We start from the raw sequence: 14,059 nt of genomic DNA, 5'->3' as shown, positions 1-14,059 counted from the left end.
AGTGGAAGAGAACACTAACGGGAGGCAGTACTTGTCACAAACATGACGGAAAGGCCCGACGACAAGGACAACGCCGTAATTGAGAGACAAGACAGCAAACGATATCGCTCGTACACTGACAGACCACGCTGGCTCTTAAGGAACTTCAATCGAAACCGAACTGAAAAACACTACTAACCCACACTTTGGGTACACACTATGCTGATATGCTAGCACGCTCCAGTAAGGAAGAAAAGCCGGCCGGATTATTTATTGGGGTGGCCGTGCGGTTCTAGGCGCTACAGTCTGTAATCGAGCGACCGCTACGGTCGCAGGTTCGAATCCTGCCTCGGGCATGGATGTATGTGATGTCATTCGGTTCGTTAGGTTTAATTAGTTCTAAGTTCTAGGCGACTGATGACCTCAGAAGTTAAGTCGCATAGTGTTCAGAACCATTTGAACCAACCATTTTTAAGGAAGAAAACAGATAAATAACCTCTACCAGAGGGGAGACTTGGGAACCATAAGTAACTGATCGTGGCTTCACTCCAGTGGTCACTAGCATGGTAGCTGCTTACCTTCTTGCAATCACAGCTACAAACCATGCTAGCATGATCCCGTCACTTCCGATCCACGTGACAAGCATAGCACGAAATGGTGCGCCGCACTTCGTACTCGGTCGAGAAAAGATGGTAGGCAGAGAGCCTGCATTCGTGCTCAATAATTCTGCAGCATCCATATGGGCATTGTACTCTGAATACGGCAACAAAAAATGCCTGCCACAGAGCCTGCATCGGTTGCTGTTATCTGTGCACCATCCATCACGACTTCGTATTCCATACTCGGCATCGAGTGAATGTCAGGCGGATGGTGTACATCCACTGCCAGAGGTTTGGCGATGCCCACGTGGCTCAGCGGTCGCACGTAGAAGACTTCTTACAGAGACTGGCTACTCCCCAACGCTCTCTAGCCGACAGCGTGTCGACTTACTCGTCCGCAGACAGGGTGTTTCTCAGACTCAGCACTAGCCAACGTCGCTCTGCTTCCACCTCGCCCACAGATATTATGCACCACGTAGCAGTCGTGCCAAGCCCCTCTGATTGGATGATAGAGACATTTGGGGGATGGCTCAGAAACTAAAATACATGCGATATAATAAAATCAAAGAAACATTGTGACGGTGATGTCAACATCGATATTGTGAAAGGAAAGAAAGGGTGATGGTTTGTGTGTCTGGCTGAAGAGCCATTTACTGCAAAGGAATTTAGTCAGTCATATCACACACAAAGAATGTGACGTTAACTACAAGTGGAACTGTTCATGAAGCAACTGCCCCCTGACCCTCAGGGGACTCAAGTCCTTTTACAGTGTCCTGGGCTCTTCTGTTGCATGCTGCTGTTGGCATTCTGTTGTTCATGGGTGTAGCCAATTGGATAATAATATGCAGTAACGAATGACAATCGAATAATGTAATCATATTTTTTTCCGAATATGTTACAATTCCCGACGTTACGGTTAGATTGACACCTATTAGCAGACATGAAATCGCTGCGAATGAAACGAATTGCAATGAAATTTATAAGCTTGCTTGCCAGAAATATTTGGCTGTTTTTCTATAATATTGCGCTACTTTCGGGGCTGTGGTTATAGTGGAACCTAATAACACAACGGGAATTGCTGAAGGTAAAACAAAATAGCAGCTAACTTCATTAACGAACATGCGAAATTACGGACGAGCAATTTGATTGACTATCCACATCTAATTAATGATTTGTCGTGTTCACTTTCCATCACTTGTCACGGGAACCGTTACGAACAACAGCGCGCAACAGCTACGAACACTGAAGCACACTTTTTACCCATTCTAATCGCTTTTGCAGGTGATACGACTGAGGTCGTTTCACCGGACTAAACGGAAACAACTAACCGCTGCCGTGCCTGATTAGCATATACACCGCGTCCGTCCACCGGAGCATTTGCGCCTCTTCCATCGCCTCCGATGCACACCGTTGCGCCGTTGCGCGCTTTCCTCTGCTCACATTGTAGTAGAAGGCCCCACATCTCACGTTAGGCTCTCCATCTTTACGTTTCACATCCCGCAAAAAGATGCCAAAATCTCGCCCCATGTCCCCTCCCCCTCCCATACAGGTTATTGGACAGCTTCATCCCCTTCTCTCAACGCCCTGCTTCCTCTTCTGAGACGGTTTTCATGTGGCCAGGATTAACCACTGTGAACGACATGGCAAAAGGCCCTTTGCATCTTAGCGTATGCTGGGGTTCTTTGCCGTTCCCATCATGTATGTAACGCGGTAAAGAACCACTGTTTAAATGCCACTGTTCGCTCTGTGTACAATCCACTCTTGTGTTCACGGTCACTATGGGAACGATACTAAGAGACGTGAAGAATATTTCTAGATTCTTCATTTGATACTGGATCTTGAAACTCCGCCTTAGCTGGATATATGTCACCTATTTTCCAGCGTCTGCCAGTTCATGTCCATTTTTTTCTGCTGTTGTTGGAATACGTTCAATATCCTCTGTTATTCCTATTCTGTATGGGCCCCAAAAACTTGAGCAACTTGGAATGTACAAGCGTTTTGAAAGCAGTCTCCTTTGTAGACTAACTGCATTTTCCCAGCATCCTCCCAATGAACTGGTCTCCCATCTGCTTTATCTACCACTGACCTTACAGAATATTTCTAGAGAAAAAGTACATGTTTTAGTTTTTGGTAGTGCAGACCAATTAAAAGGAGCTATTCCATACAGCGTGTGTCCAACTTTTATTGGTTACAGAGTTAGAATTATTAGAATGCAACACAATAGAAGTATTCACAGAAGGTGTTAAGCAAGGACAAATGGTTAAGTTCGAAGTTCACTTTCATGAATTCCTCAGACTTCAAGGCACTTTCAAATTCTCTTGATAACATCACGTGTAGCACTTCGGACGTCATGTTGGCGTTCTTTTATGTTCGCAGCACAATTCATAATCCGAACCACCAACTAGTCTCTTGCGTTGTTTTTCTTTGTACACTTTTCGCCTCCCTCACGCGCAGATATCTGTAAGGTCCAGGGCATTGTTGGGTAAGAAACCTGCCCATTTCTGTAAATCCATCCTCCGGGGAATGTTTGGTTTAAATGATGAGTCACCTGGCGACTAGAATGCATCGGCCCTGCCATACTAGAAGAATATGCCCAATCCTTGTATCCAAACGAACCTCTTCTATTAATTCTAGAAGCTCGTTTCCAAGGGAGCCTAGTTAACAGGATGATATAAGACAGAGAGGCCTTGACAACTGATTATCATAGAACTCTACATATTTACAGAGAAGCTTTCTTAAAAATGAGTCTCACAAAGGCATGTGAATAACCGTTACGGTTGTTTTGGTTGCCACCACGAGTGAAAGTGGCTTCATCGATAAACAGATTTGCATTTAGCTAACGACTAATTTCCAGTCGTCTAACTGCAAGTTTTTCTCCAACGTGCTGAATCAGCTGTAAATGATAAGGACAGATGCCGTGCATGTATACATTAATGTCCCCATATACGTGTAAAAATTTTGCGTGTGCCTGTTGAAGGATTACATTCTAGCAACAGAATGTCTTCTACTTCATATAGACACTGTTCATTTGCACTTTCAGATGAGACGTGACTGCTGGGCGCTATACCGGTCTCACGCAATTTAGTGAAAACACGAGTTAACTCTCTTGAATATGGTACTATAGGATTAGGAAGCCGTCAACCACATTCTCTACAAACAGCCGTAGCGTTTCCATCACAAAATCTGTAAGCGAAGACCATACCGGCGCACTCACCATTTGTAAATAGTTGCTTCATACTTAAACGCTACCGAAGAATTGACCAACAAGTCATCGCAGCTGTCAAATTCAAGTATGTTAACGGAATTCCTATTCTATAACTTGAGGTTCAAAACAAAAACAACCACGTAGCAACTGGAGTACCAACAAAGGATATGAAAACTTATCTCTGTTAGCAGTTGCATCTCCGTAATCAATAACAACCGGAAACATGGTGTACAGAATGTTTTACTCTAATTAGTGTATACTCCCATCACCTAAAATATTTACTGTTCCTCCTGAAACAGCTTGTACTTTTGTCATTCCTCATGGTTACAAATTGTTACGCCCAGATATTTAAATCAGTTGGCGGGTTCCAATAGTGACTCAGTGATGCAGTAGTCTAGTCACAGGATACTACTTTCAGGCAGTGATTCCAGTTAATTTACTGTCGTCTCCCACTAGCATAGGAAAATTTGCGACGGCTATTTCTGTTCTCTCAGGAATGCTTCCGTGACGAATCTTTCCCCTGTACGACGCCGAACGTACGGACTCTTGAGCGAGACCACCTTCCTGGTGGACCTGCCGCCTCTGGTCGAAAGCCACTCATCGGGCGGTGCTGCTCTCTAACGGGACTCGCGTTGGCCGGTGTGTCTTCTTCTCATGCAAGCATGCCCGTCTAATCTTGGCTTCGGTCGTGCCCTTCCTGTGTTATCACTATAATACACACAATCCAGTCACTTTAATGTGACCAACATCTATGTTCGACACCAACGTCAAAAAACCACTCACAGACGGCAAATGGCAGAATTTGCAGTGGAGGGTGCATAAAGCGTGTCCGGGGTCGCAGAAAACACTGCAACCGTTGTAGCAATGCGGAAACGGAGCGCTTTATCTGACGTCCAAAAGGGCATGATCACTGGCTAGCGGGCCAATGGTGGATTATTTCCGAAACTGCTAAGTATGTAAACTGTGTGCGTGCCGCCGTAGTTGAGGTATACCGTGCAATACAAGATGATGCTGTCCAAAATCGAATCCGAGGTAACTAGGGCGCTTCACTGGCCGTAGATGAAGAGGGTGAATAATGGCTGTGGAAATCTGTATGAGCGAGCAGACGTGTATCTGTCGCAACAGACCGCCCAGGCGAACCAAGAGGCTACCAACAGTGTCTCAACGACCCCTCAGTGGACATTAAAGCCATCTACAGTAGACGCCTGGTTCAAGCACATATGCTGACTGCTGTTCATCGGTGACGAAGTCTGGAATTTACACGCCAGAGCAGCAACTGGACGTCCGTGAGTGGCGACAGATAGCCTTTTCTTATGAACCATGTTTTCTGCTCCATTGGAAAGATAGCCCTTGGGATGTACGGCTTGAAACGTCTGAAAGCAAACATCCTGCATGCGCTATGGTCTGGGGAATATTTACTTGACTTTCCCTGGGTGATCTCTTCATTCTGAAAGGCACAAAGAAGCAACACAAGTATGCATCTACCCTTGGCGACTACGACCATCCCAGCAAGCAGTTTGGTTTTCCTCAGTATGATGGCATGTACAAGCGGGACAATGCTACGTGCCAGACAGCTCGCAGTGTACGTGTGTGGTTCGGAGAGCACCAAGATCAGTTTACTTTATTCCCCTGGCCAGTGAAGTCCCTGGATTTAAACCACATCGAGAATCTGTGTGACCACCTTGATCGGGATGTACACACCATGGAACCTCAACCGATACACCTAGCGCATTAGAATTGGCATGGCTCCACATCTCTATCGGTATCTTCCAGAGCCTCACTGACTCTTCCTAAACGTCTGCGCTGTAAGAGGTGATTACTCAGGCTTGTGACAGGTGGTCACATAACTGTGACTGGACAATGTAGATCGAGAAAGCGTATCTACTCTTTGGTTCGAATTACTCATCTTCAGTCGTTGACTGTTTGTGTACTTAAATAACATATAATGTTCAATCAAACTACAATGCGTGCATCACTATAGACTGGAGAAAAGTAACGTAAAGCTGTATGGTTAGCTGTTTGGGTGATACAAGGGAGGGGTATATACATCCATTTAATCGGAAAAGTTTTTCGTTTTCTGCTCAAAATTGCATCTTTTCTTTTTGACGTGTGACAGTTGTGTGTCACGCGTATGTGTTTGTAGTGGAAGGGTGGCCACGGTGTACTGTCACATATGTGTAGTATGAAGATGAGAGATGGGAAAGGTTGAAACTCAGTGTTGACAGGTAGCCTACTCCGCTCGAACGGCATCCATGCCAAATAGACTCACTCCATGAGACACCTCAGAGAATTGTGGAATTTAATCCAGAAAATTCGGTGATCAAGATCTTTACATCACCACCTCTCCTCCCTTGGTGGTCTATTTTTGACAGCGAAAATTTCTTCCTGTAACAGAATTAGAACTGGTTACCTTTCATTCTCTGTCTCGTGATGACTGGGTGTTGTGTGATGTCCTTAGGTTAGTTAGGTTTACGTAGTTCTAAGTTCTAGGGGACTAATGACCATAGATGTTAAGTCCCATAGTGCTCAGAGCCATTTGAACCATTTGAACCTTCCAGATGAGTGCCAACGAGAGCCCCTCACCCCGCTCCCTCCGCCCAAACGAGTGAGTTAATGAGGCTGGCTACGGATGAAAATACTGTATCCCAGTAATTGTATTTACATTTCATGTTTTTTCTATCTGGAGTGAAATTTCTTTGAATGTACACTGTGCGGCTAAAATAAATGAACCAAGCAGAAGAGGAGGAGCAAATTAAATGAAACTTAAAGAGTTGAGGAGGGTATCTGATGTTATAGTGGTAATTACAAAATAGAGCCGAATTTAAAAAATACTTCTCATTATGAGCCCACTTATTAGTCTGACGTCGCAGTCCCTTTAGCGTGGATGCATGCCCTGATTCGTTTGGGAAAGGTATCATAATGCCGATGTATACTCACCTGGTCCACAACTGTTTTAACTGGTCTATATCATATATCCTGGCACTGCAACGGAGTTTATTTCCGAGTTGGTGCCATACATGTTCTATGGAGGACAGATCTAGAACTCTTGCTGGCCACGGAAGTACGCAGACACATCATAGAAGTACGGGCCATGTATGGACGAACATTTTCCTGTTGAAAAATGGCAGCACAATAGTGTCTAGAGACAGAAAAATGAGGACGAGGATCTCCGTGAGGTAACGTTGTGCCATCAAGCTCCCTCAGTCACCAGCAGCCGTGACCTGAAATCATACCCGATGACTCCTAACTCCGCGACACCAGAAATAAGATCGCTTTATCTCTCGAACACGCTGGAAGAAGGGGCCCCCTACACACGTCATCACCGTACTCGCCGAGAATGGTCATCCAGGGTAGTGCAGAAACACGATTCATTGGTGAACACATGCGACGTCATATATCAGCAGTCCAATTGCGACAGATTTTTTACGTGCGTGTGTGCGATGCACCAATTGCGACGGATTATACGTTGCTGCTGCAATGCAATTTCTTTTATAATTTTTGTTCACCTACCTCTTTACAGCGGTAGATCTTCGCACGTAAACTCCTGACTGCAGCTCCTTACGAGATCACAGAAAAGCAGAGTTGAGGAAACTGTAACCTCATAGCTACACGCCGGAGGCCGCTACAAGTAAAATTTGCTGAAAATTGTCTATGTACTTTAAGGAAATGATTCCGAAAGGGGATTTCACTCGTACTTTAAACATGAAGTTCAAATTTAAACCTTCAATAGATTCTTTATTGCCGTGAAGCAAGATCATCAGCCCACATTTACGAAAATTACTAAAGTTTCTGCTCACAGTTATCACCATACCTAAAACAGCCAGAACTTTTACCTTCCAAAATTCTGAAACCAATTACTTGTAACACAGTCAATGATCGGCCAATTACTTCTGCACACGATATTCAGTGGTTGTCTTTAGTAAAAGTTTATGCTCGCCATAAAATACTCAGTAAGAATATACTCAGTACCGCCACGCTATATAATTCAGTGTTCACTTGCGATTTTGTCCGCAGCTCGTGGTCGTGCGGTAGCGTTCTCGCTTCCCGCGCCCGGTTTCCCGGGTTCGATTCCCGGTGGAGTCAGGGATTTCCTCTGCCTTGTGATGACTGGGTGTTGTGTGATGTCCTTAGGTTAGTTAGGTTTAAGTAGTTCTATGTTCTAGGGGACTGATGACCATAGATGTTACGTCCCATAGTGCTCAGAGCCATTTGAACCATTTGAACCACAAATACACAATTAAACACATACACACATACATTTTTGTAATGTGTACAGATACTACTCCGTATTGCTAATGTCAAGCGAAAAAGTTTCCCGATAAAAAATCAAACTACATTAAATTTCCTGCAAAAAAAGGTATCTTCCTGTAGTACTAATAGTTTCAGCGTTCCAGGGGACACAGAAATCGCATTTTATTAAAATAGTGCTTTAATGTTACAAAATTAATTTTTTTTTCCACTCGTGATTTTCGTCGGAACGAATTATCACAACACTCTAAAGTTTTCATAAACAGTTTCTGGTCACTACCAGATACCATTAACACTGGACCATAACGCGGAAGTCATCCCAAGACTTCATCTCACACATAATGCGAAAAGTCACATTATGTGTAACCGCCTCCAATCAAAGCTAGCTCGCGACTCTCTTCTCACTCTCCCACACTCAAAACTATATCTCCTCGCTAGGCAGCCAACCGTCTCGCTTCTCATTGGCTGTCAGCACTTACGACCAATGAGAACTCACTTCTAGGGCGCGGCTCGCGCCAAAATCTAGCAAGCACCAACCACTTCTCTAGCTCATTGACGTCATCAAATTAGGTAACACAAAACTCTCTAACTAAATAAACAAAACAAAATGAACTATAAGCCTTACTCTACATCTGGAAATTTATTATGTAGTCGCGAATGTTCTGGCTGTCTTATACATAAGCATACATACTTGGACATCCGACATTCACTAGTAGGGGAACCACTATTGGATTCGTTCCCACGTTACAGAGTTGGAACACTTGCCAGTTCCTGTAGAGAATTACATGAATGATTTTTAAAAATGCCGAACGTCCCACATACTCTCGCGCACGCATTATCTTTCACACGCACCCTAACACACAATACACATATTTACTTAGAATACTTGAAATTATTATTATAGAAAGGTTACAGAGGTTTTCTGAAACTAAAACTTTCCAAATTTATATATGAACACTGAAAGTGTTATCAGATCATCGTACATAGTCACTGAACGTGAACTATTACATCACTGTATTTATTTAAATTCTTGACTGTCGGAAAATTACGTTTTTTATGGAATTTTACTAACTTCCAAAATACAACTATTTTTTATCTCAGACTTTGACATATTGTTTGTTTTCACAACAGAAGGATGTACATCAAATATGACGTTCCTCGGGTTATTCCTTTATTAGTTATTAATATTTTTAGTTTCGTATAATGTAAGTGGCCTGCCAGCGCTACTCCACTGCTTTCACACGCGCAGCTGCAACAGATGGTCGTGACGTCAGTCTGCAGGACACAGCTCGACCGTTACTGACCGTACAATACTCTACCGGCTTACATTGTAGCCCACATACATTCTGAAGTAAAGCTTTTAATAGACAAATGGGTGATCGTGCACTAGTTGCGACTCCACACAATCTCCCCAGTCACGGCACAACTGCGAAAGCAATCATTTGTGTCGTAATGCTAATGGCAGCCAACGCATGGGACGGTTGGTCAATAATCCTGCCGCTGCCGATCTCCAATCAATGGTGCGGGAAAACACAGAATGTTGCAGGGAGTCCATTATTTGTTCCCCGATGTCATATGCAGATGTGAAGGCGTTACGATTCGCTTGTTAGACAAAACGGAAATGCTCCCTTGTGATGGTCAGACATGGTCGATCGGAATGTTGGCGGTGACTATGCCCGCCATCATGTTACCACACTCTCCTACATCGGGGAAGTGTCAAAACTGAATGCCCCACAAATCTGGATGTTACACGATTCGACGAGCTAGCCAAATGGAGACATAATGAGGCTCGTTTCAGATTCTATAAGGTGCTGACAACGCTATCTCACACAAGTACACGGTATCTCCGTCTTCTTCACAGCGATCACTCAGCATCTGAAGTTCACTCTTGTATACAGGGTGATCAATTTATCTGAAGACATTGAAATATCTCGAAAACAATACTTTGGGTCCGAAAACTTTAGAACTAAAATTTGGTCGTCTTAGAGGGGGACATCCAATGATACCAAACATAAACCCCCACGCAACCCCGCGTGTGGAGGAGGAAAGCAACACTGAAACCTTAAATGGTAATCTCCATTTTTTATTGCCGATTCGGGTTCTACGGAAAAAACATAACTTTTGTCTGAAAGATTTTTTTCGCTACGCAACAGCGGCACTGTAATCAAAAAACTAGCAGTAGGCAGAACATCGTATGTTTGAAAATGCTGTCCAATGACACTTGAATTAACCCTCATTTCCATGGTGCGAGGGTAATATAAGCAGTTATATCATCTTTTAATGGGGCTGCACTGTTGTTATGGTAAGTGGCGCGTCGAGCAATCCCCTCTTCGTTTCGGCGGAAAAATACAACGTTGTGAATGGGGTTTTCCATTAAAACTTATGAAATAGTTGACTGCCCTACCCTCGCCCCGCCCTTGCGGCCGAGCGATTTTAGGCGCTTCAGTCCGGAACCGCGCTGCTGCTACGGTCGCAGTGGAAAAACGACGTTACCGTCGCAGGTTCGAATCCTGCCTCGGGTATGGATGTGTGTGATGTCCTTCGGTTGGTTAGGTTTAAGTAGTTCAAAGTTCTAGGGGACTGATGACCTCAGAAGTTAAGTTCCATAGTGCTCAGAGCCATTTGAACCTACCCTCGCAGCGTGGAAGTAAAGATTTTCTACCCATTTTTATTTTTGCCGACTAGAGCGCAATTTGTCTCGAAACGAAAAACGGTTTAGACAAAACTGATGCATTTGATGTAGAATCCAAATCATGAAACCTGCGGATTCCATTTTAAGATTCCGAAGTTGTCTCACCGCCCCCACACATGGGGTGAGTGGGCTTTCGAGTTTGGTATCATTGGATGTCCACCTCCGAGACGAACGTATTAAATTGAAGACCCTGTATACGCCAACAGGCCTGATAACAACGCTAGACACGAACAGCATTAAAGCACATTGGTGGCCGTGCTACTTATTTTAGAAAAATGTAACTCTTATCATTTACATACCTGTAGATGTGTGCACGTTTACAGAGATACATTGACATCCGACCATGTCTTCCGAATGCTTCACTTTTTTGGCAGACACTGTTTATTATTATTGTCAAAAAGGCACTGAAGTGTGAGTTGCGCAAACGGACGACCTGTCTTTTGGGGAAAATATAGGAGCTTTCCGACGTTTCCGACTCGGACGGACACATTAAGGAATTTGTTGGAGGAGGACTTCTGAGGTTTGACATTTGGTTCTCCGGCACTCTGGAGACGATAACCGACAGAGAGCCCACCGGCTGCAGAGCACTCGCTTTGTCGCGGCTGCAGTGAGCAGGCAGAGCGGCTGTTTGATCGCGTCCATTACGAGCGCCTTTGTGTCGGTGCGGCATCGCCGCTGGTCGTTAGCGGGGCGTGCCGCGGCGGCACCTGGCGCTTTCACGGCAGACTTATCGCCCCAAGTTGTGCTGCGTTCGCCCGCTCTTCCCCAGAGTTCCCGCTCCTTTCACTCGATTTTATGCGGCTTTCATTCGCGCCGCGTGCCGAGGGCGTAAATCCCGTCGCTGCCGCCGCGCGATGCCTGTCAGCCGCTGCCTCACGCTATTATCTGATCCCATCCTGCGTACTAAATCCAGTGTGCCTAAGTTCTCTCCCGCAAACCACGCTAAACCGCTTCCTCTAGCCCGTCTCCTCCAGCGCGTCGTTTGCTTCGCTTTCCTAGCTCTCCACCCCACCCAGGTATGAGAACCGTCCCTCCACTGCCATCTCAACCATTTCATGTCACGATAAAATCATTGTCTGGATACTGGGTAGTTGCAACATGTCTACAAAATAGACTGCATACAAAAAACTTTTACAACTTGTGCTTGAATACTCCTCAAGTGATTGTGTTTCTATCGTTTGTTGTTGTTGTTGTTGTTGTTGTTGTTGGTATTGCTGCTGCGTTGTCTTTGTCTTCAGTCCGATAACTGGATTTCCTCAACTTCCCCCGTTCGTATATAGCTCTGAGCACTATGGGACTTAACTTCTGAGGTCATCAGTCCCCTAGAACTTAGAACTACTTAAACCTAACTAACCTAAGGACATCACACACATCCTGAACTGTTTTGACTTGGTGAATATTTCGTGTATTGAGATTACGAAATGGACTAAGTTTTCGCGTATCTTTGATGATTTTTTGGTTTGAGGAATTTGCTACCATTCTCGTAACTCTCTCAACGTAACTTTACTGCACTCGATAAAGGCATTTTATGCCTGTATTTTAAATGAATAACGTAGGACCATTTACCGTTTATTTTAAATGTCCCTTCTTGGATAAACATTATTAAAAATAGTTCTCTGTCGTCGACATCATTTACAGATGTTGGAACAGAACCCATGTTATTAAATTATTCATTTAACTTTTATTTTGTATTTCTGTGTATTTTATTAACTCGCATTCTGGCTAATGTACAGACTATTTGACCGCAGGATCACAGCTGCAGGTTATTATTTGCAGCGAATTAGCTGCGGAGCATGAAAGTAGACGTGCGCGATTGGATCCTATGACTAAATAGAGCTATCCTTCGTAAACAGAGCCGTGCGCTGCCCAAGTACCTAAAGTTGCGTTTAACCTTGGGTAAAGATGCGACTGGTTTGCTCGTACGGGGTGCTGTTTCCAAAGCAACTAGTCTAGCAGTAACCGTTAGGTTAGAACACTGCATGAGAAGAGAGTGCATAATAAAGGATACATTGGACGGAATGGTAACAAGAAAGAGAACCAGAGGTAGAAGAAGGTATCAGTTAACTGTCAGCATGAAGATAAATGTATGATACACAGCTACGAAAAGGATGGCGGAGAACCCGGTGGACTGTAGAATATTGAACTTGCAGTGACGGATATGCCTAATAAATAAACCACATCATCATCATCATCATCATCATCAACATGGTCATCATCATAGTCATCATCATAGTCATCATCATAGTCATCATCAATGTCATCATCATAGTCATCATCATAGTCATCATCATAGTCATCATCATAGTCATCATCATAGTCATCATCATAGTCATCATCATAGTCATCATCATAGTCATCATCATAGTCATCATCATAGTCATCATCATAGTCATCATCATAGTCATCATCATAGTCATCACCATGTTATGCAGGTACATGTTGCGCAGTAATGTAAGTGAACTGACAATTTTATCTATGGAATAGTACTGTTTGTAAGAACTGCTGCTGCTGCATCAGCTGTTGCTGGAGGTCTAATTGTTAGAGTTGTTGTTGTTGTTGTAACTGTTGCATGATACTTTCGTCGGAGTAAACACTTTGTAAGTACTTAATAAAATGGTAAGACTCTATTGGTCAGTAGAACAATAAGATAAATGACTTCTGTCACAAATACTTTTTTTTATCGTCTCGCTGGTTATTTCACCTGACGTGTGTTCGACAATCGCGCACATTCAGATGTTCGCGTCGCTACAGGTAACGATGTACTGATTGCTGAAGAGGGAGGTGCAATAGATATGTGTGCGGTGATCAGCGAGCTGAGGTCGCTACAAGATGAACTAGAGTACCTCGCTGACAGAAAATGCCGTTCAAGCATTTTATCGCCGACGGTAATTTATTCAAACACCGTGAATATCTTATAATGTCTGCGTCCTCATCTTCAACGTAAAGAAATTGAATAGCTTTTAAAAAACTATAGTCAACGTACTTCTTTTGAAGAAAATCCACGTAAACGACAACCCAAAACCGAAAGCAGAGACGGAAACATCGGGAAAGTCCACAATATGATATTGGATGATAAGATCTTACAGATGTGTAAAATAGTTGCCGTTATCAGACATTTTTCCCCTCAAGATGTAGAGCGGAATGATAGATCTGGCTCATTACAGAGCTACAGATCTTTTCAGGAGAATACCAAGCAAGTTGACAGTGGGTCATAACGGTCCCCGCCTGTAAATACATGAAACGATATTATCTGTTCCAGCATGCCTTACAACCAAGGGAAAGAGTTGAACTATTTTAACTTATATCCATGTTTTGTGTGTGTTTGATGTATATGGA

Source organism: Schistocerca cancellata, chromosome 2, assembly GCF_023864275.1.
Source record: "Schistocerca cancellata isolate TAMUIC-IGC-003103 chromosome 2, iqSchCanc2.1, whole genome shotgun sequence".
Lineage (NCBI taxonomy): Eukaryota > Metazoa > Arthropoda > Insecta > Orthoptera > Acrididae > Schistocerca > Schistocerca cancellata.
The sequence above is the reverse complement of the archived record's forward strand: the minus strand, read 5'-3'. Positions refer to the sequence as shown.